The sequence below is a fragment of the Dendrobates tinctorius genome, unplaced genomic scaffold (genome assembly GCF_039654945.1).
Source record: "Dendrobates tinctorius isolate UK_male_01 unplaced genomic scaffold, ASM3965494v1 ptg000211l, whole genome shotgun sequence".
Lineage (NCBI taxonomy): Eukaryota > Metazoa > Chordata > Amphibia > Anura > Dendrobatidae > Dendrobates > Dendrobates tinctorius.
In genome coordinates this window covers 21,269,573-21,296,654 of record NW_027361878.1, presented here as the reverse complement: position 1 = coordinate 21,296,654, position 27,082 = coordinate 21,269,573, and the positions used below count along the sequence as shown (strand labels likewise).

Below are 27,082 nucleotides of genomic sequence, written 5' to 3'. Positions count from 1 at the left end.
GCTTCAAACTGTTGTTAAAACTCCAAAAGTCCCAAAATTTGTCTTGTGCCAAAACAAAAAAAATAAAATAAAACTTTTCAAAAGCATTTTATCACCACTATTCTGGCCTCATAGTTGTGATGAATCACCCCCATTTACTTTAAGTAGGCAAAATCCAAAATTTTGGACTGAGTTTGACTTTTTTTTTGGCGGTATTGACCTTCCTTTATGCCGGACACAATAGCGCAGTAGACTAACCTATTGTGACTCAGTCAGAATCTCATTTTTTTCTGGGCTTCTGATAGAAGCGTCTGGCGGGAGCGGCAAATAAAGCTAAAACGTGGAACGTGGTGTGAAATGATCCTCGGCCTGATTTCCCTTCATTCAATATAACATTTATAGCATCTTGTATAATGATGAGAAATCAATCAGGGTGAGAAATATGCAATAACGGGCCATCCGAAAAGGGTCAAATACTTTTTCTCAGCGGTGCAATTTAACTGGAAGCAGTATTGGTATTCTCCGGTTTAATACAGTAATTTACTATACAGCTTTTTACTTTCCATCCATCCTTACAAAATTCAATACATCTGAGGAGAAGGACTAAGTGCGCCTTTATAACCGAGTTTTTCATGTTTCATTATTTGGATGAGGATCTGCTCCATTAAAAGACATGCTCCAAGTCTGCAGATCCTCAGAGAAGCGGCATATCCCAATGGCGTATAGCTATGCTGTTATGTGATCATGTACACGTGTGTCATTACCTTGTGCAATGTATTACGGGTGCTACATGCAGCAGTCATCTTCGGCGTCTTTATACTCTATTCCTTAGCAATTGCTTATAAGGATACATAAATGATAATATACGATAGTGCGACGATGCACAAAGCAATAATAGAAGATACTGCATTTCTGTGCATAAAGCTCACAATAATGGAGGGTAGATTGTAAGCACAAATAGAAGATTGATAACGGAGAATAACGATGGAAATCCAACAAATGTCTCCAATGCTGAAAAATCCTCTTCAAAGCAGTGTCTCGGGAGGCAAACATTATCAATACTCCATCACTTCTAAAAGAAAAAATATATATATATCTACTGCAATCCATTGATAGCCAAACTTATTTTCATTTTTCGACTGGGAAGATAGTAAACTTTTCATTAATCCTTCCTTGCCGCTGCATAGCCAGCTGATCCTTATTTGTCTTGCCAGTCGGACGTCTTCTGGTTTTCGGCGCTTCTGATACTATTACGAGTCATTTGTGCGGCTCAATAGCGGGTGATGGTGCGCACCGTATAAGACCGGCTGCTAAAACACCAACTTTATTAACACTAGATATGATCATAATACAAAAACCACCCTGGCTCTGAGCTTAGATTACTGTATTTTGTAGGTGCCCTCTGCAGATAAATACAGCATTGCATAAAAGAAATAACTACCTATGTCCGCACAAAGGAACAATAAATGTATTTATCACTATCGACCAGCAATTCCGACTCATACACACTGGTACCCGACACGCAGCTGAATATATCTCAATGGGCACATTGAATAAACCTATGAAGAGCAGAGTATGGGCACTTAGTTTCGGCTTCAATAAGGCTACAGACTTTTTTTTTAATGAGTTTTGGTCCGTTCCAAAAGACACCTAAAAAAAAACATTAAAAAAAAAATGCTTGAAACACTCTTCCGATTTCATATCGATAATTAATTGACTTAGATCGTATATTTAGTCTTCTGAGCGTTTCCTTCCAAAGTTTTGAAAAATGCTTGATGGGAAATAGAGTGTGCACCACTTCCTTCAAGTCTTGTAAAGGAAAACTCTAGGCACTGTACAATTAGGAGGCAGCAAAAAAATGCTTTAGTAAATAATAAACTTTCCCAAAAATCCACCAAAGATAGAGCCTGAAGAGGTTTCTACTAGAAAACTAATATTTTTTGATTGCCTCAAAATAACCTCCGTGTGCACATAGCCTAGGAGCTTAAGGAAGGGACTGCTTTAAAGGGAATCCACTTGCAGATTGTGCCCTGTTAAACCCATAACAGTGCCAGGTAGTTCACTTAAAAATCTGTGAAAGTAGACCTTCCTTTGCGCCTGCTGACTTGGCATTGAGGAGAAAGTTAACAGTTAGTCTTGTACAAAGTGTCCAGTAGGCGTTCACACAAGTGCTCTTGCTATCAATCACTATACCGTCCCCCAACACCTCCCCCTTGGTGTTGATTGATAGGATTTCAGTGCTAGACATGTCAATGTTGCAGAATATTGATGGAGTCAATCAACAATAGCGACGCACCAGCGATCCCGACGATATAACCTTGTCAAGATTGCTGGTGTGTCGCTACATGATCGCTGGTGAGCTGTCAAACCCACTGTGTACCTAAGTTACCAGCGCGCTGGTGCAGGGAGCTGGTAACCAAGGTACACATCAGGTTTCTAAGTGGCGCGCGGCACTTAGAAACCCAATGTGTACCTTAGTTACCAGCGCCAGCTCACTGGTCTCCCACCTGTCACACGCAGTGATGAGTGCTAGCCAGTGGGAGACCAGCCATCAAAAAATTGTCCTGGCCATTCCAGGACGATCAGCGATACCCGGCAGGGGGGCCGGTTGCTGGTAAGGGTCACACACAGCGATTTCGCTGGTAAGATCGCTGCGTGTGATGGGGGCTTTAGGTTGAGGGACTGGGGAGGATTAAGTGATTGGAGCCAAAGCACTTGCCTGGGTTCAGGACCGCCCACTGGGCAGCTTCAAGCTAATGTGCGTATAAAGTTTAATTTTTCGGGAATGCTACTTCAATTTGCCGCAAAAAAAGGTCTGTTTTCATATGACTTCAACCCAGCGGCATTATTGGTTTAGTATGGAGAAATCTTCTGACAGCTGATCTTTATCTGTACCAATGACAATTATGGTCTTGAGAAAAATGTTTGCAAAGTACACACTGATTTATCTACCTAGATCTGGCATTGAATAATCTCTAACCCATCTTTCCCAACACAAGAAGGGTTCGGAGATAGGTCACCTCTCGTATATCATCTGCCTGAGTATGGCTACCTGTTGTCGTATTCTGCCTATATACATACACTGAGCCTTGCTACTTCTCCAGTATGGTGGCTCATCGGTCAGCATTCATGTCCTGTAGCACTGGTATCTGACCAGTGGCAACATTTGCATTAAGTTCATTTGTTCTTGACATGTTTGTGAAGAAATGTTTGTACTCTGGTTTCCTTCCATATTCCATGCTGATAGTTTAATTGTAGAGTTGAGAAAAAAATATCCGCACGACCATGATCCGGCGGCCATGTAAGTTGTCCAAACCAGAGTGCTGTGAACCTACTACTATATACAACATCCCCTGCTTGTTTCCAGATTAGTAGCCTGCCAGGATGTCGTGCATGCATAATAATGTCTTGGCAGATATCTTATCAGAAGAGGCGCTATGGGTGGAGCAGGAAGTAGGAGGTACGCAGTGCTCTTATCCGGCCGCCACCAGGTGTGGCCCAATGTCTGATACTGTGTGTCAAAAAATGCGCCAGAATTTTGGTGCACATTTCTGGCACAAAATAAGCCAACTAGTATTTGGTGTAAATGAGACATTCTAAAAATACATCCCATTTATCAAATAGCGTGAACCACTATGATAAATCTGGAGCATAGTGAGACTGTTTAGTCTAAATTTGCACCTTGTAAGAATTCGATTTTGATACATTTGCCCCATTGTCTGCAAAATACCTTGGTGCTATATAAACAATGCTGGTGCTTTATTCCTATTTCACTAAATTGGCCTACCCTATAAATCTTGCAGAACAGTCACCTTCATGCCGCCAGCATTTAACTCCCCCAAAAGAAATCACACAGAGGATATAGGGAACATACACTAATTGACTTTGTGAGCCTGTCAAGGCTAAATGCTAGCAACACGCTGACGAGTATAATCTCTTCTGTATGTTTATAAATCGCCCCCAGCGCTGCGTGATTCTCCCCTGGCTTTACAGATCATCTTGATGCCTAAACAGAGCCGATGATCAGATACGCTGCCATTATCAATATTAGCAGTTCTCAAAGATCTGCTCTCTCTATATTCTGGATGTAAAACTGTGACCGGATGGCAGAGTTTTAGAAGTGCGAGTAAACAAGAGCCTCCGGTGGCGCTCCGTCAGGGACCTGCAGTCTGGCAGCGGCACTATGGTGCAGAGGGAGGAATACAACAGGCACTGTGGGCTCCTGATAGGCCTTGACATGTCCAATGGATTGCACCCCTTTGTCATCAAGCAAATTTAATAAATACAGGGTTTAATGATTGTTAGAAATTAATTATTTTACAAAAATAGCCTGTGATAAATTATTTAGTTAGAAGTGACATAATCTGAAGCCCGCGAGCTCATCTTCCATACATTCAGTACCAGAAATGACATTGATCGTCACACTTAGGGCAAAAAAAATTTGCAATTCTCCAGTTCAGTAATAAATAGTTATTAAAAGCCAACTCACAAGTACCAATTTAATTAGCATAAGGCCATGTTCAGACACAAATATTTCACTGACTGCAATGGGGCAAATAGACCATGGGTCTCCTCACCCAAACTTACAACCTCATAGGTTACAGTCATATGTTAAAGTTTGGGCACCCCTATTAATGTTAACCTTTTTTCTTTATAACAAGTTTGGTTTTTGCAACAGCTATTTCAGTTTCATATATCTAATAACTGATGGACTCAGTTATATTTCTGGATTCAAATGAGGTTTATTGTACTAACAGAAAATGTGCAATCTGCATTTAAACAAAATTTGACCGGTGCAAAAGTATGGGCACCTCAACATAAAAGTGACATTAATATTTCGTAGATCCTCCTTTTGCAAAAATAATAGCCTCTAGTCGCTTCCTGTAGCTATTAATGAGTTCCTGGATCCTGGATGAAGGTATTTGTGACCATTCCTGTTTACAAAACAATTCCAGTTCAGTTAAGTTTGATGGTCGCTGAGCATGGACAGCCCGCTTCAAATCATCCCACAGATGTTCAATGATATTCAGGTCTGGGGACTGGGATGGCCATTCCAGAACATTGTAATTGTTCCTCTGCATGAATGCCTGAGTAGATTTGGAGCGGTGTTTTGGATCATTGTCTTGTTGAAATATCCATCCCCTGCGTAACTTCAACTTCGTCACTGATTCTTGCACATTATTGTCAAGAATCTGCTGATACTGAGTTGAATCCATGCGACCCTCAACTTTAACAAGATTCTCGGTGCCGGCATTGGCCACACAGCCCCAAAGCATGATGGAACCTCCACCAAATTTTACTGTGTGTAGCAAGTGTTTTTCTTGGAATGCTGTGTTTTTTAGCCTCCATGAATAACGCCTTTTTGTATGACCAAACAACTCAATCTTTGTTTCATCAGTCCACAGGACCTTCTTGCAAAATGTATCTGGCTTGTCCAAATGTGCTTTTGCATACCTCAGGTGACTCTGTTTGTGGCGTGCTTGCAGAAACGGCTTCTTTTGCATCACTCTCCCATACAGCTTCTCCTTGTGCAAAGTGCGCTGTATTGTTGACCGATGCACAGTGACACCATCTGCAGCAAGATGATGCTGCAGGTCTTTGGAGGTGGTCTGTGGATTGTTCTTGACTGTTCTCACCATTCTTCTTCTCTGCCTTTCTGATATTTTTCTTGGCCTGCCACTTCTGGGCTTAACAAGAACTGTACCTGTGTTCTTCCATTTCCTTACTATGTTCCTCACAGTGGAAACTGACAGGTTAAATCTCTGAGACAACTTTTTGTATCCTTCCCCTGAAAAGCTATGTTGAATAATCTTTGTTTTCAGATCATTTGAGAGTTGTTTTGAGGAGCCCATGATGCCACTCTTCATAGGAGAATAAAATAGGAGAACTACTTGCAAGTGGCCACCTTAAATACCTTTTCTCATGATTTGATACACCTGGCTATGAAGTTCAAAGCTCAATGAGGTTACAAAACCAATTTAGTGCTTCGGGAAGTCGGTAAAAAGTAGTTAGGAGTGTTCAAATCAAGAAAATGATAAGGGTGCCAATACTTTTGCACCGGTCAAATTTTGTTTAAATGCAGATTGCACATTTTCTGTTAGTACAATAAACCTCATTTGAATCCAGAAATATAAGTGAGTCCATCAGTTATTAGAGATATGAAACTGAAATAGCTGTAGCAAAAAACAAAATTGTTATAAAGAAAAAAGGTTAACATTAATAGGGGTGCCCAAACTTTAACATATGACTGTATATATGAAGTTATCAATTCGGGTAAGGAGATGTGCAGTTGGTCTGATTAGCAAGGCACTTACTGTATAGTTGGTTTTTACACTTGAAAAAGACGCTAGTCCAGCACGGAAACGCGTTGTGGAATAAAAACCGCTTCTTTATATATAGGATCAAGGATCATCATTTTGATAAGTGCAGCCAAAAAACAGTGAATTATCTTTTCCTTCATATTCATTAGACAGCTCTCTCAACTCCTCCATACATAGGACCACTTGGCTGAGCATTCCTGTGCCCTCTATGAGAAAGCTGCTGCCAGAATCACCTGGCAGCAACTTTATCACCCCGCTAAACAAAAGGATGGTGTAGTTCAATTCCTAGCACTCGCTCCTTGTGTTCCCTGGACATAATTTGTTGGAGATAGTCATGGGCTCCCAAGCACATTAGATGGTAGGTCGTTCCCTCCGTAATCCGCGGATTTGGCCAACTTTTATCTAATGTGTATGGGGGCCTTTAATCAGTCGATTACTCAGTCGGTGAGCAGAATACCTAATCAACACTGATGTCTGATGATAAAGACCAACGCCACTGAGGAAGAGACTTCTGAGTGTCAGTTTTTTGGCTAAGAGACAAGAAGTAATGGTGTGATTGTAGTTTTCTTTTTATAAACATTATGGCTACTAGTGTTTATAGGGGTACTTGGTGTCTGACACGTTTTATAAGTGTATGCTCCATCAGACACTTTATGGGGACACTTTTTTTTTAGGCATTTTTAAAGTCACTGTTTAGTCAAACTTAAAATTGATACGTTAGTCAGTATCTATAAGGAAGGATAACCTACGATTTCCTTTCATCGGTTCCCGCACCTTGGCTGCGATTTAGTTCAGCATAGCTGTGATCTGTGACTACTGTTTACGTGCAGTGTCTACAGGAGTCGCTGGTAGTCTGGGACACGCCTCTGTGTCATTATTGGTTCGGACTGCTGCTCTCTCACACCTCTCTGTTGCAATGTCTCCTCTGATTGGCCGCTCTGTATAAAACCAAGTACAGACTACTAAACCATAAGTGAGAAAAAGATGATTATCAAGTGACTTCCACACATTTTCTAATGCAAATAAAGATTTAATGAGAGAGAATTTATGGGGTTGCTTTAATTAGGGACAGACACTATAGAGGCAAATCCCAGCTCAAAATCTTTATGCGTCATGCTCGAGCTTGGACTAATTACGAGGGCACTCTCTGATTGCCAGTATTTATGTGAACGCTGTTGTACTGACACTGTTCTTGTATATAAAGCCTACATTGATACAGGTCCATGTAACTCAAGTTTGCCCCTAATTTTCCTACAAGACTCTTTTCCTGATTTTTGGAAACTTGACTCAGAAATCGAAAAAAAGGACAATGTACTACCCCCCCCCCAAAATGTCTCAGCATTGCAGTGGTGTACAGAATATCCATCTATATCAAGGGTGCACCTGTGGGACACAATGCTTTTCTGTGTGGCCCCAAACTACCCCTGGCACCGATATATTTAAGAGTTTCCTCTGTCTGCCATCAGGTTTACAATTCGCCTGCTCTCAAAAATGTAGTTTATGGAGGTTGATAAAAGCTCACTTCCCATACAGTACAATGCAGACAACCGAGCTTATAAGTGACAACTTCCACAACTCCAGTGATAAATGGGTGAGCAGGGGGCACTTACTTTAGTCTCTTGACAAGTGAAGCACCTGAAATGGAACTTCCACTTATAAGGGTATGTGCACACGTTGCGGATTTGCCTGTGTAATCTTCTGTGTAGATTCTGCATCTCTTGGCAGAAAACAGTTAAAAATCCGCTCATTTTTTATGTGGATTTTCATGCGTTTTTTCATGCTGATTTGTATGCGTTTTTGTCAGCTAAATAAAGATCTATTATTTAACAAAAAAGAATTGTGATGTCATTTCCTTGTCCAACCTCTTATTTTACATACTCCATTGAAGAATAACATTTAAACACGTTAGATTAGATATATCGATAGATAGATGGATGCATATCTGTATAGATACAGTAGATGGACAGATAGATTATACCAAGCCCGATATTTAGTAATAAACATAATAAAATGGTATATAAAGAGTTAAATAAAGACACACAAAATCTACGTTAGCCCGGGGTCACACTTCGAGAAACTCGCATAAGTCTCGCACATCAGTACCCGGCACTGCCGCCGGCACTCAGACTGGAACGTTCAGCTGCATAGAAATACATGCAGCCACACACTCCAGTCTCGTGCCGGTGGCAGTGCTGAGTATTGAGATGCGAGACTCATATGAGCTTCTCGCAAGTGTGACCCCGGCCTTAAATGCAATATCTGTTTAATTTAAAAAAATATATTTTTAAAAATGGTGTGGGCTCCCACGCAATTTTCTGTGCCAGAGAGGGAAAGCCAGTGATGGGGGGCCGATGTTTATGGCCTGGGAAGGGGGTAATACCCATGCATCTTCCCAGGCTATTAATATCAGCTCACAGCTGTATATTTAGCCTTTACTGGCTATTAAAATAGGGGGACCCCCCCAAAAAAACGCCAATTCTGGCATTTAGCCTTTCTCTTCCCACTGCCGTGTAGGGGTGACATATGAGGTAATAGTTGGTGGTTGATATCACCTTTGTATTGTAAGGTGACATCAAGCCCGGCTTAGTAATGGAGAGGTGTCAATAAGACACCTATCCATTACTAATCCTATAGTTGTTAAAGGGTTAAATAAAGACACAGTCAGAATAAAGTCTTTTAATGAAATACTAAACACAGTTTTCCCATACTACTAATCCATGTGAAGCCCTCGATCACCTGCAAAAAAAATTAAATAATAAACAAACACAAATACTCACTGTTCGAATGTAATCTATTTAATAATGAGTGTCCCACGATGATCTCCCCTGTAGAGCGGTCACATGAGGACATGTGACCGCTCTATAGGCCTCCGGCGATGCACTGACAGGAGGTAATGGCTCCTGCAGTGCATCAATGAAGAGTTTACCAGAGTTCAGGCTCTAACTTTACGGCATGCTGCATGAGAATTTTCTCACGCCAGCATTGCCGGTGACAGCATGAACTCTGGTCACGTCTCTACCGGCGGCGGAGGGATACAACGCGGAGGATTACTTCTGCTCAGTGCATCTCCCAATGTCACTGTTCTACACGGGAGATCGTCGAGGGACACTCGTTATTAAATGGACTACGGCGGAAAGGTAAGTATAGGTTAGTTTATTATTTTATTTTTGTTACAGGAGAACAAGGGCGTCATGCACTAGGTGATTGGTGAGTATGTACTGAATGCTTTTGGTTTTTTTTTTTACTATTGAACACATGCATCGTCTAATGGGACTACTATCCCATCATCGGCAATGCTGTCACTGTCATCTGTGGAGCAGTAGTCTCTTCAGACCCACACACACAGACCCACAAACACGCATACACACATGGTCTCTGTCCACACACTCTTCCTCCTCCCGATCTGCAGCGTTTCTCGCACGCAACTCAGCAGCCAAACCGCAAATCTTTTTACACCTGCGATTTTGCTGCAGATTTGACTGACTCAATGGAAGTCAGTGGGTGCAGAAATGCTGCAGATCCGCAAAAAGAATTGACATGCTGCGGGGAAAAAAATGTTGCAAACCTGTGCTGATTTTTCCGCAGCATGTGCACAGCAATTCTAAACTTCACATTGACCAACATTGGCTGTGCACTACAGTGTGTATTTGATGCAATTCCGCGTGTCCAAATACGCGGAAACGCATCAAAATCCGCAAAGTGTGCACTTAGCCTAAGACATTTATGGTGTGTACTGTCGATATGTCATAAATGTGTCAAATGGAAACATTTGGTTATTGCAGCAGCAGTGAGTACAATGTGGCCTTCCAACCAAAAACAGGGTGCATACTTTTCCCTCTCTCTCTTGCAAGGACTTGTTTGTGTGTATAAGTTTTTCATTAATGTGCTAGATCCAATTTTAATTCATTTTTGATGCTTGTATCCATTTCTTTCTCATTTGCAAAAAAAAACACAAAAAAATGAAGTTTTTCCTTACCACTAAATAGTAAAAAAAAATCAGACAAAACTCAGGTGACACAGATGGCAATCATGTGTTCTCTCTCTCCTCAAAATTTTTCATACCCCGGCATAATTTTTGCTTTCTTGGCCTTTTTTCAGTGAATATGAATGATAACACCAAAACGTTTTCTCCACTCATGGTTAGTGGTTGGGTGAAGCCATTTATTGTCATACTACTGTGTTTTCTCTTTTTAAATCATAATGACAACCCACAACATGCAAATGACCCTGATCAAAAATTTACATACCCCATTTCTTAATACCGTGTATTGCCCCCCTAACAGCAATGACAGCTTGAAGTCTTTTGTGTTAGTTGTGGATGAGGTTCTTTATTTTCTCAGATAGTAAGCTGCCCGCTCTTCTAGACAAAAAGCTTCCAGGTTCCTGTAAATTCCTGGGCTGTCTATCATGAACTGCACGCTTGAGATCTCCCCAGAATGGCTGAATGATATTGTGGTCAGGAGACTGAGATGGCCACTCCAAAACCTTCACTTTGTTCTGCTGTAGCCAATGACAGGTTGACTTGGCCTTGTGTTTTGGATCATTGTCATGTTGGAAAGTCCAAGTTCGTCCCATGCGCAGCAGCATTTGCGGATAACGTGCTACATTCATCTTCCCTTCAACTCTGACCAAGTTTCCTGTGCCTTTGTAGCTCACACATCCCCACAGCATCAGCGATCCACCTTTATACTGTACAGTAGGAATGGTGTTCCTTTCATCATAGGCCTTGTTCACCTCTCTCCAAATGTAACGTTTATGGTAGTGGCAAAAAAGTTAAATTTTGGTCTCATCACTCTAAATTTCCTTGTTCCAGAAGTTTTGAGGCTTGTCTCTGTGCTGTTTTGCGTACTGTAGGCAAGATACTTTATGGCATTTGCGCAGTAATGGCTTTCTTCTGGCGACTCGACCATGCAGCCCATTTTTCTTCAAGTGCCTCCTTATTGTGCATCTTGAAACAGCCACACCGCTAGTTTTCAGAGAGTCCAGTATTTCAGCTGATGTAATTTGCGGGTTTTTCTTTGCATTCCGAACAATTTTCCTGGCAGTTGTGGACGACATTCTTGTTGGTCTATCTGACCGTGGTTTTGTTTTTACAGAGCCCCTGATTTTCCATTTGTTAATCACAGGTTGAACGCTGCTGACTGGCATAATCAATTTCTAGGATATCTTTTTGTATCCCTTTCCTGTTTTATTCTGTTCAACTACCTTTTCCCGTAGATCCATTGACAATTCTTTTGCTTTCCCCATGACTCACAATCCAGAAACATTAGTGGCTGGATGAAAGATGCAAGAGTCTGTCTGGATCCCAGAAACTCGCTCAGCTTTTATGCACACACTGATTACAAGCAAACAGGTCACAGGTGAAAGATGTTACCTTTGGTGTTATCACTCTATTCTCTGAAAAAAGGCCAAGAGAGCAAAAATTCTACCAGGGTATGTAAACTTTTGAGCACATCTCTGTGTGTCTGTATGTGTGTGTGTATGTATATATATATATATATATATATATATATATATATTAACGGGTCCAGTTTTGAAATAAATAATATATAAATATGTAATTTTTTTTTATTTTAAACCAGGACCCGTTGGCTTGATTTTCTAGAAGATATGCTGATCAGTCTTACCTATTCAGCATGTCTTAGACTTTTTTGGGGGACAGTCAGTTCACAAGAAATGAACATACGGATATATCTGTAAACCCTAAAGACCTGTTCACACTTTGCGTTTTGCCGTGAAAAAAACAACAGCGTTTGACTGTACCAGCAATATGAATGAGATTTCTGAAATCTCACGCACATTTTGCTGCTCATTTTTTCATGATAGATTGGAAGTAGTTTCAGATGAATGAGAAAAAAAACAAATCCAAAACGCGCCTATTTTACACACCGTTTTTCCAGACACGTTTTTGGTATAGAAATGTTTGCATCAAATACGTAACGTGTGCACATACCACAATAGGTATATTCACTATGAGTAAAAATATGGATAAAACGCCTACATGAAAGATGGATGTCTGAATGATGCCCAATACTGACCAAAGAAGATGACTGTTAGGCTGGTTTCACATTAGTGCTTTTGTGCGCAGCGCATCGTGCACACCCGTGCGCATGCGCACTGCGCACCTATGTATAACATGACATGCGCATGGTCTTGCGCACACTTGCGTTTTCGTGCGCATGCATTTTTTTGTCTTTCGCGCCAGACGCAACATGTTGCATTTTTTGGTCCGCCCTGTCTCGTAAAAAAAAAACGCATGCGCACGCTTCCGCACGGAATGCGCAAAAACACATTGAAATCTATGGGAACGCATGCGTGCGCATGGTCTTGCGCACACTTGCGTTTTTTTGCGCATGTGTTTTTGAGGTAAACAAGTCTGGAATGTTCTCTAGACAATGGAAAAAATGTTACACCTAAAAACGCATGCGCATAAAAAACGCAAACGCATGCAAAAACGCATGTAAAATGCAAGCAACGCTGCGTTTTTTTGACTCATCAGCGTACGCATGACGCTAAAAAAACGTGAGTTTGTTTGGCGTTTTTTATGCGCCCGATGCGCTGCGCAAAAAAACGCTAATGTGAAACTAGCCTTACAGATTCTCACACAAGTTACAACCAAGGATAGAAATCAAGATTATGAAGGAGCAGCAGATTGAAATGAAAAAAAAAACAAAAACACAATTCCATAATGATCCATCCATGGTTTTCTTTATTTTTGAGATAACAATTCACATATAAAGGAATAAGTGCGGCTTATGAAGATTTAATACAACCATGGCATTTATGGGAAAGGAAAACTATAAAGCGATGATTATAGATGCCTTGGTGATGAAGAAGGATCACGCCTGTGCCGTGTGAGCAATTGTGGTTCATCACATCACTTATATAGAGTAGCTCGTCGCCCGCTCTATTTTATACAGAAGAACAGCAGATTAGAGATTAGTTAAGTCTATAGCTGCTGCAGAGTGACCTGTGCGCCTCTTATCTGCCGCAGACAGTTTTAGGGAGCGCTTGTTTATATCTGCAGCATGGTGACTTCTACGACTGGAGATTATCAGGTGCAGCCTTGGCCATTGCTAGTCTTCCAGCTGAAAGACCTCCAGAATACATTTATCAGGGGCAGGCTCGGGCTGCCGGCGTTATCGGCACTTTCCTCCTATTCGTATTTTAGCCTGTACCTGGCATTATTTCCATAACTTGTCTCTGCGGGGCCGGTGAGGTTACTGCCTGTGGAATAAGTAGAGTAGGCGAGTCAAGCTGAATACAGAGCAGGCCGGCGATAAACTATCAGCATAACGAGCGGCGTAGCCAGATAAGGCCTTATTTTATAACTCCCCTCTATGTCTAGTGTTTTCCTGGATATTAGGCTGAACGATATAGAAGTGCTGAGTATTACAAAAATAGCTAAAGATATTAAAGGGGTTGCGTCACATAATGAAATATGGCTTCTTTCTTCCAGATACAGCACCATTCCTATGCATGGCGCTGTTTCAGGAAGGAAGTAAAAATGTGTTTTTTCCATCTCATCAGACCAGTCATGTTACGGCAATGTTCACATTCTTCCTTTGCTCTTCTGTGCTGGGAGTTTCCATCTAAAACACCCCCCAAAAAATGTGATTCATACAAAATCTCAGAAGGAGCAATTGACTACCATGAGGCAGATGAAGTAGCCATCTGACACAGAACTCTGGTAGACCTCCACTTTTGTGTCCGCCTAAAAAGATGGACACCGCCGGAACGGAGACAAGACAAGAGTACAAATTGACTCATCCTGCCTCTTTATAGTGTGGTGTAGTGACCACTGTGTCCGCTAGGGGGCGCTATGTGGGTGTCCCAGGACAGGCATATAAGCATTTCCACTGTCCTGATAGGAGTAGGATGCTGAATGATCGTAAGGTATCTCAAATTGGGTGGCCTTGGGATGAAGGCTTGATTATGTGCTGATCAGCAGAGCTGATCTTTCGTGCAAATGTGTTAGGGAGAGCTACCTACAAATCCACCCAGGGGTGTGTTTAAGAACGCCATAGTAAAGTGTATATGAGTGTGTGTGTGAAGGACCTGTGATGAGGTCATAGCCATGTGACCCGATGGGTGTGGCTACGGACCATATAAGGTGGCCAGGGTAGGTCACATGGAGTGAATGCTTGGACCCGGTTGGTCCGTTGTGGAAGGTCCCGCTGGGAGATGGGGCTTCCTGCCTGACAGCACGTGAATGCTGTAATGGCTGCGTCTGACAGTTCCTAGGGAGAGGAAATGAACGTCTGCAGTGAGCTGAAGCAGCCATGAGGTAATCCTGACGGGGTGAGATATCTGTGAGGCTGAAGAGCCTGAGTACTGGACATTGCGTAACCTGTGTGACCACAGGCTTAACAGAGGGAAGCTCTGTCATGAACGCTATGCTGATTATATGAACTTTATGTTGCTGCTGTGGGTTTATGATGCCTGCATAAACCGCATGGATTGTTATTGTTTTATGGAAAACCGGTGCCGGACGTGATTATTTGGCTGCCAAGCGAGTGTCCCCAACCTTGAATGACAGCGCTACCTTACAATAGTGAATAGCTCTCTATAGTGACTTCTGTCTGAATCCCATTTTTCACAGATTTAGATAGAAACCCTAACTCAGTGTTCGCAGGAGGTATGTTAACCAGGCCTCCCAAACATCCCACTTAGACTTTGTCTAAGGGTAAGTTAATCGTAGGACTTGTAACCTTGAGATTGTTGATATTTTGAACAATTTTGGTTCTCATGTCCTCAGACAGTTCTCTTCTCCTCTTTGTTCTCCATGCTACAGACACACAATGCAATGACTGAGTCAACTTCTCCCCTTTTTATCTGATTTCAGATGTGATTTTCATATTTCCCCACACCTGTTACTTGAAACAGGGGGGTTTGCACGAGCATCACATGCTTGAAAAGTTGTTTATCAACAATTTTGGAAAGGTGACAACAATTTTGTCAGGCCCATTTTTGGGATTTTTGTGAAATTATGTCAAATTTGCCTTTTTTTCTCACTTTTTTGTGGTGTTCTAATACACTCAAAGGAACTAAAAATGTGTATACTTAATTTTCTGGAATAATTTCAAAGGTGCCAACACTTTCGGACATGACACTGTGTATATGTGTGTATATATAGATAGCTAGATAGATAGATATACACACACACACATATAAATATATATTTATATTTTATTTTTTTTACCAGTGGCCAATGGTCCACATATCACTGTATGGCTATACAAAAGGATAGAAAAGGGATATTTGAAGGTATATGTCTTGGAATACTTATCCATAGCTCTTAGCTTCATGAAGTGCCTACTATAGACTACGATTTTCCATACGGACTCCGTGTTGTGGTTTTTTTCAGAGCCATTACAGTTATTCTAAATTTCATTTTTAAAGTAAAACCCAAATCCTGGTAGATGCATTTTACTTTAGCAAGGTCTATCGAGCTTCCAGTATTTTCGGCAAAAAAAAAATAACGAGGAGTGTGTTATTTATTGCCATCTAAATCCATAATGGAAACCCCAACAGAATAGATACCTACGTCTACAAACTATTTTTAATTCTATTTTTTATTCTATTATTCTAGTTTTTGGAAAAGTAACATTTAAAAAGTGATTTATAACCCCGCCTTTCCCGTGTATATAGCCAGGGCTTTATTTTATTACTTCTCTGAATTGCTATGAATGGGTCATCATGACGGATCAACCAATTCCACATCAATGAAATCAGAAAATCAGTCTTGTGTGATATGATTCATGATTTCATGCAGATAATACATGGAGAAATCTGCTAAAATTACTTAATCTTCATTCGGTGTGGAGAGAAAGGAAGAAATCTCATGAATAAAGATGAAGGTGAGGAGGAATACGAGGTCACGTGACACTTTTATTCTCAGTAGTCAGGTAAGAAGACAAGAATATGCTCTTCTCCAGTAAAATAATGCATTAATTGGTGACTAAATGTAGAATAAAACGTTTCCTTGAACCCGAGATTGTGCTTCTTTCAGACATTATGTAACGTCTAAGTATAAAAGTAGAATTAGAATGTACTGTATTAGTCAGAGATGGATACATAAAGCTCCAGTTACATTTATGGATGACATCCAACGCAGGGATGGATATACTATTGGTGTAACCTGTGCAGCCGCACAGGGTCCTAAAACTTAAGGGGGCCCATTTCCACCTCCACAATATGTAAAATTGTGCATTATGATGAGCTATTATTGGACTGAAAAGGGCCCTTATATTGCTCTTGTGCAGGGTCCCATTTCTGTCCGCCAGTGGTCAAAAGGATCTATCCTTTTATACTCTGTCATATCCATAGTTTTTTTTTTTGATGGGTCAAAAGTATGCAAAAAGAGTATAACAAAGAGGTAATAAGCAAGTAAAAAGAGGATAAATACTGTAGGTAAGTTAAAGGGAATCTGTCTAATGAGCCACAGGCAGTAGGAATCAGAGACCGGTTCCGCTATTGCAGTCATGCACGTTTCACTGTGAAATTTTTCAGGGTGTTAGAGAGCACTTGCTTTACACCTGGGCCGATGACGATGTGACTAAAATGATTAGTCCAAGAGGCAAGTCCCTGCCGACTTTGCCCCGCACCCCTAGAATTATAGGTCTCTCCCCATACATGCACATTGGGAGAGATCTGCGAGTCTAGCGGGAGTGGAGAAACCTCCAGGGACCTGCCTCTTGGACTAGTCATTCTCGTTGCATCGTCCTAGGTCGCAGTTCTATAGTATATTTTCTCTGAAACGTTGCAGCATGTCAAAGTGAACCATGCACGGCTGCAATAACAGAGCTCGTTTTCGATTTAACACTTGTAACTATAATAGTGTATGGGGTCATTCACATCTCCACAAATTTTGGGGAGTTCGAAGTCCGTGCAAAATCGCAGAGACATGTCCAATTTTGACCTTAGTGTCTGACCAAAATTGGCAATGCAAGTCTAGGGGTCCATGAAAAAATTAGACAGCTTTCGAGTGTTGTCCGAGTGTGGTCTGATTTTCACAGACTGTGATAGGACAGTGTGGAAAAAATTATTTTTTTGATTACACAGAACAAGAAAAACTGATGAAACTTGGACCAAACTCCGATAAAACTATGATGAAACTTTGTCAAAACTCTTTTTTTTTCACGTACAAAAAAGAAAAACAGACATATGAATTAGCCCTTACCCTTCTGTCCCTGGTGCAAAAAATATATAAAAGAACTCATTCGGATGTCCGAGATTTGGTTCTTGTGTCAATTTTTACCATGAGATTTTCATCAGTATTTGTCAGTGAAAAATAGACAGCACAAGGATGGCCTACAAGCGCTGTTCAATTTTTTTCAAGGACCCATAGACTTGCTTTGGAGAGCTTTATCCGTGATTCAGATCATGTCTTTATGTTTTTGCGGACCACTCTGTGTGCAAAATAACAAGGATGTCTGAACAGCCCCATTGGCTATAAGACTTCATTCACACATCAGTATTTTTGATTAGTATTTGATCAGTATATGTATGCCAAAACTAGGAGTGTCTCCAAAACACAGAACAGGTGTCAATCTTTAAATAATAATTTTTCTGTAAGTTCAACTCCTGGCTCTGGCAAACAAATGCTGATGCAAGAACACTGACCAAATACTGAGACGTGTGTAAAGCCTAATAGGTGCAAGTTGTATCAGTGAAAAACACAGATTGAACTCGTATCTAAAAAACTGACGCCTAAATTAGTCCCTAAGTTTGGGGAAAATATAAGGTAAGCATCATTGCACTATGAGTTGAGGGTGAAATGTCTTGTCAGCTATCTTTATCTTATTTAATGGCCTTCAGCTCTTTCTTGAGCCATGGTGACTTGATGGATGAACTCTCTGTAGGAAGATTCTCTGTAGGAAGATTGATCTTGTGCAACCTAGATAGGTCCACCAGGGTCTTCTCCACCGTTATCTTCATAGTATCAAGCCATCAGGTTGCCGGTCTCCCTCTTCGCCTTGTTCCTTCTAGTCTTCCAATCATGATGTCCTTCTCCAGTGATTGCTCTCTTCGTTTGATGTGTCCAAAGTAGGCAACTCGTAGATTGGTGATCTTTGCTTCAAGTGACATGTCTGGCTTTGGATTTATTCCAAAATTGATTTGTTTATTCTTCTTGCCATCCATGGTATTGATAAGATTCTTCTCCAGCACCACATTTTGAAGGTGTTGATTCTTCTGTCTTGTTCCTTTACCGTCCAGGTTTCACATCCATATGTCACCACAGAAAAGACCCAACTACCGTATTTTCCGCTTTGTAAGACGCACTTTTTTCCCCCAAAATTTTGGGGGAAAACAGGGGTGCGTCTTACAAAGCGGACATGCCTTACCTAGGCTGTGATCGGGGCGTCCGGCGGTTGCTGGCCGCTGCTGCGGGTGTGTCCGGTGCCGCGTTGTGTGCCCGTCGATGCCCGGGGCTCTGCCAACATTGTGCGACAGGCCAGAGCCCCGGCATTTCCTCAGTTCCCTGTGTGCCGGTAAAAAGATGGCCGCCGGCGCGTGCGCAGATGGGATCTCGGGACCCAGTTCTCGAGAGATGAGATTTGAAATCTCATCTCTCGAGAGGTGGGTCCCGAGATCCCATCTGCGCACGCGCCGGCGGCCATTTTCCCTGGGTTCCCTGTGTGCGCGCGGTGGTGCCTGCAAAAAAAATGGCCGCCGCGCGTGCGCAGATGGGATCTCGGGACCCAGCTCTCGAGAGATGAGATTTCAGATCTCATCTCTCGAGAACTGGTCCCGAGATCCCATCTGCGCATGCGCCGGCGGCCATTTTTTTTTTTACCGGCACTTCAGCGCACATATACAGGGAACCAAGGAAATGCTGGGGCTCTGGTCTGTCAAACAATGTCGGCAGAGCCCCGGGCATCGATGGGCACACAACGCCGCACCGGAGCACCCGCAGCACCGGCCTCCAACCGCCGGACAAGTGGAGAAACCTGACACCAGCACAAGACTCTGCAGCAGCAACAGCACACATCAGAGCCCCCCCTCATCCCTGAATGCGGCCTGCAGCATCACTCCACGCCTGCCTCCTCCAGCAGCGAGCCTGGGACCCCTCTACACCGCAGCCACCAACCCCGGTAAGCAATAAGATGCAAGGATTATAAGAGGCACCACCATTTTATTAAAAAATATTTTTTTCTTATTTTTCTCCTCAAAAATTGTGGTGCGTCTTATAATCCGGAGCGTCTTATAAAGCGAAAAATACGGTATGTCTTTTTTACCAGTGAAATATTCCTCGATTTGAAGACCTTGTCCAGTGACTTCATTGTTTATTTGTCCATAGCTATTCTATTGACGTCTGCTGTCATCGCTACATCTTGAGTGATCATTGATCCAAGTAGTTTGAAGTCCTTTACAACTACTACTTTATTTTACACAAAACCACATGAAGTTAGGAAATGAGTCCAGCTTAGTTTGGCCATTTCCATGTCCTCGGCATCATTTTATGATCAATATACATTCTTAATTTTAGCATGACAACATGTATATGAGCAGAGGAGCGTAACCAGGGCATAGGTTAGTAAGGGGCTGGTCAGTACCAGGAATAGTTTTATGACTTTAATGAATGCACTACTATCTGATTGTTACCAATGGTTAAAGAGATGATCTGTCCATTCTGTGACCACAGGATAACCCTATAATGAATGGACAGGAAACTCATTCATTGGACATGGAGCTTGTGGTTTAACATTGCTGCCTCTTACTGAATGGACAAATGAGGATACGCATACAATAGGCACAGTGCTTGCTGCATTAATGAATTAGGTGACGCCATAAAAATCACATGCTTTTTATTAAGGTCAGTCCCATGCAAAATTTTATGAGTATATATATAATATATGAGTATATTATAAGGAGTATTCACCACCAGAACAATAAAACATTTTTTTATTTTGACCTTGATGCCCTACTGAACCGTCATTGTGACCTTTCTTGCTACGACAGTCTCCTTCCTTTGTCTTCAAAAGATGCAGAATTTCAGGAACTAATATTGTAATAGATAAAGCAAGGGAGACACAAAGCGCAATAGGGTCTTATCCGACAGTAAGTTAGCACTTTTTAAGTAGGAAGCTGCTCACCTGGTATTAGGTGGTTAAAGCACATGTAGGAAAGACTGCGGCAGATCCACAGGTCGGACAACAACCCGACAATACAATACACTGTAGAGAAGTAAATATAGAAAATGCATCCGTACCTCTCTGGCTGCTATTAAGAAAACCTGCACTTTAGGAGCTAGTATCTAACTTACCACTAGTTATGGCAGGGTTAATTTACAATTTTCCTGATCTCTCCGTATGTTCATCATTTGCCTAAATCCCTATTCCTGATCGAAAACACTCATTAGCCATAAGGGTATGTGCACACGGTGCAGATTGTCCTGGGGATTTTTCCAAATCCACAGGTAAAACGATCTGCGTTTTACCTGCGGATTTAGTGCAGATTTCCTGCGGATTTTCTCCAGATTTAGTGTGGATTTCGCCTGCGTTTTTACACCTGCGGATTCCTATAATGGAACAGGTGTAAAACGCTGCGGAATCCGCACAAAGAATTGACATGCTGCGGAAATAAACCTGCAGTGTTTATGCTGCGGATTTTTCCACAGCACGTGCACAGCGTTTTTCAATTTGCATAGGATAGAAGGGTACTGTACAACGCAGGAGAATCTGCTGCAGATCCGCAGGGCCAAAACCGCAACGTGTGCACAGACCCTAATAGTCTAGTGTCACACATCAGGTTTATATCTCATCCGAGGCAATCGGGATGATTTCTGTTAATCACACTCTGATCAAACTCTGATCACAGTGTGATACAATTTTCTTGGATGAGAAGAGAGATCTTTTCCAATCTTTCAGTTTATGAAAAGCGGACTTCTCTCAGATGTCATCCGAGTGCAGTTCAATGTTTTCCACTTACTCATTAACTTGCATGGCCAAGTGCGATCCGAATATTTGATCCAACTTGGGCATGCAGCTTTTTTTCTTTCCTCAGACCGGATAGCTGCAAGGAAAAAAAATCGTACATTTGCATAACATTGGTCCGAGTGCAATTGGACCTGAACTATGGTCATCTGCACGAGCCCTTAGAATAGGCTATCAATGTCTGATCGGTATGTGACAGAAAACATACTTATAGCCTATCCTACAGTTTATCCATCTGTGTGGTTCACGGTGGTCTCTGGGATGTTGCAGCCCTTTAATTCCGCTGCTCGATGGGGATGCCGGAGTTGGATCCCGCCAATTACACACTGACTATATCCATGTAATCAATGTGTTTTCCTACAAAATTCCTTTCAGCTATCGGCCCCGTTAGACGACTTCCGATGCTATCTCGTTAGATGTTTTTGTTTTATTTAGCCATAAAACTTTTTTTTTAGGTGGATGCAAATAATTTGCATGTCATACGATTTTAATTGTAGGGTTATGGCATTAAAGAAACAATAAATAATAAAAAGTCAAATTTAAATCAAACAAATCATCCTGAACATTAATTCACTGCCTTATACATTAATCATGCGAGCCTCCCATCCTCTCTATGTAATTACCAGCACACACACGCCAAGCCGAGCGCTCAGTCGGCTGCACAGACTTCATTTAATCACAGCGGATAAGGCCTGGGCTCGCAGACTTGGAAAGAGACGGGAGAGGTGTATGTCAGATTATATGAGGCAATTGAACGAATATTATATTGAGAGCGATAAAATGAGCTGTAAAGGACAGAAATTAGAAGACCAATATTAGAGTAAATATAAAAGAGCAAATAGTTTTATGAGTAAAAAGGAGGAGCGAGTCTACCCTGCAGCGTCAGCAGACGGGCCTGGAAGTGAAGCCAATGTCGAAACGTCTGTGTAATAAAACATTATATTGCTGTTTACTGGCAATCACGTCCACGGTGAGTAACGCTCTACGTAGAATAAGACCTCCTTATTCTCAGGCTGATATTGGATTCAAGATCTACAGTCATATAAAATCACAGAAAAAAAAAAATAACGTCATAATACAATGGCGTTATAAAGGCAGCAAACATGGGCAAGAGTAAAAGGGCATTTATACTGCAGGATTAAAGAAGTTGTCACTATTTAGACAACTCCTTGTCATACTCCTCACTTGGCCCAGGTAAAATATAAAAAGCCTATACTCACCTCCGGTGTCTGCATTGTTCCCGCTGTGTCAGCACTCGCTCTCCCCCGTGCTCCCGTGCTGTTGTTGTGAGGTGTGACCCTGGCGCCCAGTCAGCTCTGGCGGCACTGTCCCCGAAAAGGCAAAGTCAGAGATCAGCGGCAGCCTGGACTTCCTCTACATGTTCAATCCCACAGAAGGTGGGGCAGTGATTGGGCACCGCCAGGGTCACGTGTCACAACAACAGCGTGGGAGCCCTGGGGAAAGTGAAGGCCGACACCGAGGGAACGATGCTGGCATAGAAGGTGAATATAAGCTTTTTCATATTATCGGGGAGCCAATCATTTAGATCAAGAAGGGGTTGTCCTAATAGTGGACAACCCCTTTAATGCTCATAGGAACATTCATTTCCCGATAATTGTGCAGTGTAAACAGGCTGTGGATCAACCAATGAATGAGCAAAATGCTCATTTCTAAGGTGAAATAAACTTTTTGTGCTCTCGGCAGCACAATGTTCTGTGCAAGCAAGGCCTATGATAAAACAAACAGAGACATGTGTTACCTATGAAAGCACCGTTTGCGGGCCCCTGCTGTTTTGTCTGTATGCTCACTCACCATAAGTGACTTAAACTATCTCTTTTGGCCAGGAGCTGTGGTACGTGGCGACCATGAACTGGAGCAGCTCCACATGGTCAGACACAGCCATTACACAGACTTAAACTATCTTCCCTGGCCAGGAGCTGTGGTACGTGGCGACCATGAACTGGAGCAGTTCCACATGGTCAGACACAGCCATTACACAGACTTAAACTATCTCCCCTGGCCAGGAGCTGTGGTACGTGGCGACCATGAACTGGAGCAGCTCCACATGGTCAGACACAGCCATTACACAGACTTAAACTATCTCCCCTGGCCAGGAGCTGTGGTACGTGGCGACCATGAACTGGAGCAGCTCCACATGGTCAGACACAGCCATTACACAGACTTAAACTATCTCCTTTGGCCAGGAGCTGTGGTACGTGGCGACCATGAACTGGAGCAGCTCCACATGGTCAGACACAGCCATTACACAGACTTAAACTATCTCCCCTGGCCAGGAGCTGTGGTACGTGGCGACCATGAACTGGAGCAACTCCACATGGTCAGACACAGCCATTACACAGCATATAGCGGTGCATTTATAAGTACAGGAACATTTTTTTAACACATCCAATTGTAGAACTTTTTCAAAACATCTTGATTTTTTTCAGTACCGAGAGTATCAACGCCACATGGAGAAATCCCCAGACTTACAGCCCCAGCTGCTATCATTGAGGTTATTAATAGTCTTCTGAGGAATGTTCTGCTGCGCTGAATACACTTGAGCAAATCATCAAAATCCGCTGCTGGCTGTTCCTGTGTGATGACTGGCCAATGACGTCCCATATGTGTTCAATGGGAGACAAATCTGGAGACACTGCAGCCATGGGAGCACGTTTAGACCATGCAGGCTGCTCACAGTAGCACCAGCAATAAGCAGCCGGTGGTTGTCATTTTGAAAAATGACTCCTGGGACACTTTAGAAAAATGTTATCTGAATGTATAGTAGATATATTTTTATTTTAGCTTGTTTTTTCACACCCTGCAAATGAGGAATGTAGAAAATACATGAAACTGTAGAATGAAATTTTCCAGCAGACTGCAGAGAAGGATCTGAATCAGTTAAAGTATAGGACAATTATCCTTATATATTCTTACTTTTCCCTCCAGAGTCCTGGTAATAAATAGAAGTGTATGGGTGGGGGCTGTTGCTTAGAAAGCAGCAGGTTGATCAGTTAACAAGGCCCAGAGGAGTAACCTGTGCTCGGTTTACATCATCCTTTCATCACCCGGATCCACCCTTATCCTCACCGGTGCCATCTGAGCGTCGGCGGTACCTGCACCTCGTATCTGGGCTCCAGGTCTGTGCCGAATGTCTCATCAGACAGAGAGCAGTATAATTGTTACCATGGAGACAGATCCGTCTTATGGTGACTTTTTTTTTTTAATACATATTCGCCTTTTCTTTTGTGCAGAAGATGTATATAATTGGAATTATAGAAATTATAGTTATTAACAGTAGTAACAGTAAGAATATTTACTACAGATGTAGTGATAGCAGCCACTATATAGCTCCGCTACAATGTAGGTATATATGCCAGGAAATTCTCAGCATGTCCCAGCACCTATATGTCTAAAGGAACATGATGGTCAGTTGTTACTATTTTATGATCATGGGCATTATAAAGTCCACTTTTTAGCATAATATAGTGGCTCTGATACTGAGTCCCAAACCCCCCCCCCCAAACAGATATATCATTAAATTATAACTTTCTGACACTAGGTGGCGCTTTAGAGTTTACAGGATATCGATTATGGTCAATATAAAACAATGTCCTATGAGAGATAAACAATAAAAATACTGGAACAGATCTTGTTCTTAGGCTACTTTCAGATTTCAATTTTTTGCTATCCGGCGCGATGCGGCGAAATATGTAAAAGCCGGATCAGGCGCCTGTTACGCCCGGATACGGCTTTTTGCCCGTACACTTTCATTGTCGCCGCATTGCGCCAGATGGCAATGCGGCGCGTCCGGCTTTTGCCGGATCCAGCAAGAATTGCCGGTCCGGCGCCTGGAAAAAACGTTGCATGCAGCGTTTTTTACAAACGCCGGACCGGTTTTTCCCACTGCGCATGCCCGGAAGACCTTCTCTGCCAGGAACATATCCGGCAGAAAGAAGGATCCGGTGTCAGCGTTTGCGACCGGATCCGGTAGTCCGGTTATTTCACTGCATCCTGTCGGATAAAGAAGACTGAAATCTGAAAGTAGCCTTATATGTGTGTGGTTCCTCCAATTAACTGTATATCATTGATGGAGCAAAGAGCTAAGTGGCCTGCTCCAAAGGAACGAGCATACTTTGAGATCCTATATAAGTTGCATGCGCAAATTCATTTTCCTTGCTTGAATTTCTGCAGGCAGGAGGCAATGATACAAATGTCTCATGACTAGTGATGGGCGAACGTGCTGGGATAAGGCGTTATTTGAGCATGCTCAGGTGCTAACCGAGTGACTTCGGTGTGCTCGAATATTATGTTCCAGTCCCCGCGGTTGCATGTCTCGCAGCTGTTCGACAGCCACAACACATGCTGGGCCTGCCTAACAAATCGACAATCTATGCAAGTGTTGCGGCTGTTGAACAGCCGTGAGAATTGCAGACGCGAGGACTCGAACATATTACTTGAGCATGCCGGAGACACTCAGTTACCACACGAGCATGCTCAGATAACAGCTTATCTAAGCATGCTCACTCATCACTAGATACAACCTCTAGGCAGTAGAGACAGTGGTGCCCTAGATAACTGCCTATCTTGTTGATTTCTATCCCTGCACAAATTCCAAAGAAAGCATACTGTATGCGACTTCATGTGAATCTATCAGCTGGAATTCAGCCCTTAAACTAATTACATGCACAAGTAACTCTTTCAAAGACAAGTCCAGCAATGTCTGTACATGGCCAGTACTTTCCTCCGTTACTGAGAAATCAGCGTTTGATCTCATATGCAAATAACTATGGTAGGTGTGAAGCCTCTGTCACTCTAGCTCTATTCCCCACTCAGCGCCACCGCCTCCTGCTGCTTCTCTGACACAAAAGCCATCAGTCAAGCAGGAGGAGGCGGACCTGGGCGGGGAATAGAGCTGGAGTGACAGAGGCTTCAGAAAAAGCTTTTCAGTCTCATTTTCATAGTAATGGAGGAATGGACTGACCATGTAAAGGTATTGCTGGACTCGCTTTGAAAGAGCTACATGCGCATACTGTTGGCATGTGAAATCCTGCAGACAGATTCGATTTAACTTGCTGCCAGTCTACTGACCAATTCTTAACGATTTCTTCTGAGCACTTGCTGCACGCCTGACCTATATACCTCAGCCTACATATATCCTTTATGTTATATGACTTAGTTTGATTTAGTCCTAGTAAGAATTGTTAGTAAGATATAAAAGGGAGGAAAAAAGTCAGTGGCACCGAACGAAGCCCAAGAGGTCTTTGTGCTCTGTAAGAGAAGGTTTGTTCTATAAATCATGTTAGACCTGAACCGAATCATATCGCGCAACGTTTCATGATATCAAGTGCAGATTCACTAAAAAAGCAATCTTTTTAGGAACTTGCAAAATGAGCTAGAGAAAGCTGCGATGCTGCAAGAGATGAAAAATGCAACGTGCACTAATATACTATCTGCAGCCCGGGGTCAGGGAGACAGCCAAAAAGACAAAAATTAACTGATGCGGGGGGGGGTCAGGTGTAGACTCAGAGACGATCAACACAGGGAATCCTCACAGTGTGCACGCCTGTCTGCAGGAGCACGTTACGGTGTGATACCTGCGTCCCGCCGAATTAGCAGCACAACTAGAATTCATAGCGGCACTGACTGAGCAGCAGATCATGATAAGCAACTATTTAAACATGTTGAATGTCCCAGATATCTTTTAATTCATCCCAAAGCGTGATTCTGCAGAAGATTGGGGATTTGACCCAGGTGAAAAAATATTTTGGCCTTACGCATTTATGACACGCAGAATGAATGAAGAAAAGTGCAACTAGGGCCAACATCCGCAGGTAAGGATAGATT

General features: G+C 42.4%; 2 protein-coding genes across 9 annotated transcripts in view; one reads left to right on the top strand and one right to left on the bottom strand.

Annotated features, from left to right (window-relative positions):
• MACROD1 (mono-ADP ribosylhydrolase 1) overlaps nucleotides 1-27,082 on the top strand; it is a 963,591-nt gene that overhangs the window by 495,864 nt on the left and 440,645 nt on the right. The window lies entirely within an intron of this gene.
• Nucleotides 1-27,082, bottom strand: part of FLRT1 (fibronectin leucine rich transmembrane protein 1) — a 276,061-nt gene that overhangs the window by 61,109 nt on the left and 187,870 nt on the right. Inside the window, exon 3 of one of the 6 annotated variants that reach the window (XR_012222146.1) lies at nucleotides 12,986-13,526. The exons of the other annotated variants lie outside the window; for them this stretch is intronic. The gene's annotated coding sequence lies outside the window, so the exon portion shown is untranslated. Of the gene's footprint in view, nucleotides 1-12,985; nucleotides 13,527-27,082 lie in introns of those variants that run through there. 6 annotated transcript variants of the gene reach the window in all.